This window comes from Equus caballus, chromosome 22, assembly GCF_041296265.1.
Source record: "Equus caballus isolate H_3958 breed thoroughbred chromosome 22, TB-T2T, whole genome shotgun sequence".
NCBI lineage: Eukaryota > Metazoa > Chordata > Mammalia > Perissodactyla > Equidae > Equus > Equus caballus.
This window is the reverse complement of record NC_091705.1, coordinates 25,840,915-25,845,033: the sequence shown is the minus strand read 5'-3', so window position 1 is coordinate 25,845,033 and position 4,119 is coordinate 25,840,915. Positions and strand designations below refer to the sequence as shown.

The 4,119-nt window shown below is 45.6% G+C and overlaps 1 long non-coding RNA gene across 1 annotated transcript; it reads left to right on the top strand.

Moving 5' to 3' along the window:
* The first annotated feature begins 586 nt into the window (after positions 1–586).
* LOC138920147 (uncharacterized) lies at positions 587–3,157 on the top strand. The gene is made up of 2 exons (XR_011430860.1): positions 587–865; positions 2,717–3,157. It is a non-coding gene; the product is annotated as an uncharacterized lncRNA (long non-coding RNA).
* Positions 3,158–4,119: the final 962 nt, after the last annotated feature.

Sequence of the window (4,119 nt, the reverse complement as noted above, 5' to 3'; positions counted from 1 at the left end):
AAGCACAGGGCTAGTCTAGTGACGACCAAACTGTCTCCACCAGAGTACCACACCCTTCAGCTCACCTCTCTGACCCTGCTAACACTCCACACGTGGACACTAGGGACTGCCACTGGCCCTCCTGCCTGGGCTACCCCAGAGACAGGATATTGCTGCTTCTATGGCCACTATCACCAGATTGGGCCTCTCCACAGTTCCTGTGTCTTTGTGTCACTGGCTTCTCATTCTAAGTCTGGTGTGTACCTCTGATTGACTGAGCCTAGGTCACATGCCCAAACTCTTGCTGCAAGGGAGGCTGGAAAAGCAAGCAGCTAGCACTTCCACATTCTTCACTGGGAAATAAGCTCCACTTCTCATCAAGACTCATACGGTGGGAAATTCGCCAGACGTAAGTATGAGTTTCTGAGTCTGGGCAGACAAAAGGGACAACTATCCATCAAAACTTTTAAGCTAGCTGGCTCAAGTGATGTATCATCAGGGTTGCATTAGAAAAGGGATGCACATTCAAATGGAGTAATCAAGGAGAGTTTAATAAAGGCAGAATGTATAAAGGTGCAAGAAGCGTTAAAGAAAACCAATAAGGATGGGGAAGCACCCCAGAGATTGCAACACTTGAGGGCATTATGACTCCAGGCCTGAAGAGACAAGGAGAGGGAGTGCTTACGGGAATGTGGAAAGAGCTGATGTTGTAGAATAGGGTCTTCTAGAATGATTCCAGTTCAAGGTCCCAGTGCAGAGGGAGCTGGGGGAGTAAATACCCTCATTTCTCTTTCCTTCCATCCCCTAGTCTCCTGCAGGTGACTCCCATTGGGAAAATCCAACAAAAGCCAGAGAGTAAAGGATCCTGTTGACATATGCCATGCAGGTGAGCCTGTGGGGCACAGCATCGCCAGGTGGAGGTGGGTGGAAGGTAGATCTGGAGAGCTAAACAGATTGGCCAACAACCCACAATGTGATCTTGGTCCTATCATTTAATCGCTGAACTGTTTTCTCCACTTTATTTTTTTTTAATTTATTTTTTTGAGGAAGATTAGCCCTGAGCTAACTGCTGCCAATCTTCCTCGTTTTGCTGAGGAAGGCTGGCCCTGAGCTAACATCCGTGCCCATCATCCTCTACTTTATATGTAGGACGCCTACCACAACATGGCTTTGCCAAGTGGTGCCATGTCCACACCCAGGTTCTGAACCGGCGAACCCCAGGCCGCCGAAGTGGAACATGCCCACTTAACCGCTGTGCCACCGGGCCGGCCCCTGTTTTCTCCGCCCTGAGGAGAAATTGAGGAGCCCTGACATTTTGTGGTTCTCTCTGGCTTTCCTGCCGATCATTGCTCTAATTTCTTCCTTTCTGGCCTGTCCTGTAAGTTCGTTCCTATGTCAGCCTCCACATAAAGGTCAACACCTTTTCTTTCCAAAAAGCAGAGACTTTTTATGTGGTCACAGGGAATTCTCCTTTGCTGCAGGTGGAAACAATTCTCCATCTAGCTCCCCAAATTCTGATTTGGTGACTCCTCTGGAATTTTGCAATGCCAGCATCTTGCCTTTTCAAGGCATAAAATGCCCAGATCCCAAGAGCTGCCCTGATGGGGCTGTTTCTGTATCCTTTCGTGCCTCACTCATTCTCTTTTTCCTCTCACAACTTGATCCTCCAGCCAAATTCCCATCCTGGCTTCTCACATGCCACTTTAAGAGATCCGCTCTCCATGACCCAGATCTTAGCCTCTCTCTCCTCCTACTGCAAAGAACAATATCATGTCTCTACCCTAATTGCAATTGGGTGACTCCATTGCCAGCACAGTTTGAAATTGTTCTTGCCTAGATTTCTGGTGGAAAAAGCAGTTTCTCCTCATTCCTTAAAGTTTTGAGCAGATAACCTAGAGAAATGAGCAGTGAAACTACAAAAACTGAGCTCAAAGGAGTGGCATTTGGCATCATGATCATATAAAATCTATGCATAGTTTAGGCAACATTTTAATAAGCGATTACAAATGTTTAATGTATACGTATATGACAAGTGACAACTGTGTTATCAAAAAAAATCAGGATAATAATTCTTAGGGGGATGTGGCAGTGTTGTGTACTCTGATATTCCACACAGACACCCCCAGCCACCCACCTACCCACCCAAGGAATGAAGGATTTATTCTGCCAGCTACTGGGAGTAGTGTTGGCAGATGACCCCTAATGTAAGCCTTCCTGGGGAATTTCCTTGGCTGCTGCCTTTTTGAGTTAGCCTGCATACAATGATTGGCCAACTTGGGAGCATAGAGGCCTGGTCCTCTTACCCCAACTCAGGACAATTTTTTTTTTTTTTTTTTTAAAGATTTTATTTTTTCCTTTTTCTCCCCAAAGCCCCCCGGTACATAGTTGTGTATTCTTCGTTGTGGGTTCCTCTAGTTGTGGCATGTGGGACGCTGCCTCAGCGTGGTCTGACGAGCAGTGCCATGTCCGCGCCCAGGATTCGAACCGACAAAACACTGGGCCGCCTGCAGCGGAGCGCGCAAACTTAACCACTCGGCCACGGGGCCAGCCCCCCAACTCAGGACAATTTTGAAGACCTATCCCAGCTTCACACTTTCCCATGGGGTCAGTCGAAGGCTTTGTTCTGACATCATAGTTCAGCTTCTTCCTCTGCTCCGTTCTAGTCCTTTCTCTTCCACAGGTGTCGATCCTAAGAGCACTCCCTAAGTAACTTCCTGCACGTTAATCTCTATCTCAGAGTCTGCTTTCCAGAGAACCCAACCTGTAGTCCTCCACCCCCACTGTATCCATGCCCAGCGGAATGTGACTTTGCAGCTTCTCCAATCAAGAGATGAAGTCTATTTCTCCACTCCTTGAATCTAGGCTGGTCTTATGACTTGCTTTGGTCAACAGAATGAGGCAGAAGTGATATCATACCAGTTCTGAGCCTGAGCCTCCAGAAGTCTTGCATGCTTCTGCTCTCACTTTTGGAGCCCAGGCCAGCCTACTGGAACATAAAAGATGTATGGCCAAGTCACAGCTGTTCCCCCCCGACAGCCAACCATCCCCCAGAAACAGAGCCACCCAGCTGACCACAGTGCATGAATGAGCTTGTCCAAGACCAGAAATACTACCTACCTTAGCCTAGCCCAAATTGCTGACCTGGAGAATCATGAGCTAATAAACAGTGTTGTTTTAAGCCTGTTATGTTTTTGGTGGGTTTGTTATATAGCAATTCTTAACTGATACAAGAGAGAACTGTGTTTGAGAACCCACCTTGATAAGATCGAAAGTAAACTATACATGTAACCCAGATGTACCCTAGAGTCTCTCTCCACAGGTGATCTGAGTAAGATTGACTCAGATGCCAGGCCCTGGAGGCAGGAGCATCAGGCCCTAAGCAACACAAGGGATAATTTAGCAACTTTCTCTGAGAAAATGGGAGGAATTTATTTTTTGCCCCTATGAAGGAAGTAGAAAGACGAGACTAGAGTCAGAGGCATAAAAAGTAGATTGGGAGGAGAAAGTTGTCAGCGTGATGGTACGTGACTGGGAACAATATGAGTTGAAGCAGCAAGTGAAATCCCCCAGTGGGTATGGGTCTGTATTCATGGAGATAGGGTGGCAGAAGGACATTTAAGAGCAGATGAGCCTAATAGTTATTTTGAACTTCTCTGCGTTTCTTTATGTAACCACTTCCCCGTTTATTTGCATCCCATCCAATCTTTAGAAAATCTCCTTGCCAAACAGAAAGCTTCCCACTCTGCTGGTGGAAGTGTAAACTAGCACATCCACTTTGGAGAGCAATTTGGTAGTATTTATCTAGTGCAGTGCAAAACGCACATGCCCTTTGATCCATCTGGCAATTCCACTTCTAGGTTTTTACAGAGAAACTCTTGCACATGTGCACCAGGAAACTTGTACAAGAATGTTTGCTCTTTGCAACATTGTCTGTAATAGAGGAAATTTGGAAAAACCTTGTCTACAAGTAGAGCTTTAGATAGATGAATTTATAAATATTCATATGATGAAATACTATATAACAGTTAATATGAATGAATTAGATGTCTGTCTATATCATCAAAGATAGATCTCAAAATCATTGCTTAAAAGAACAAGTTGTGGAAAATGAAATTATGATACCATTTTTTGTGCATTTTA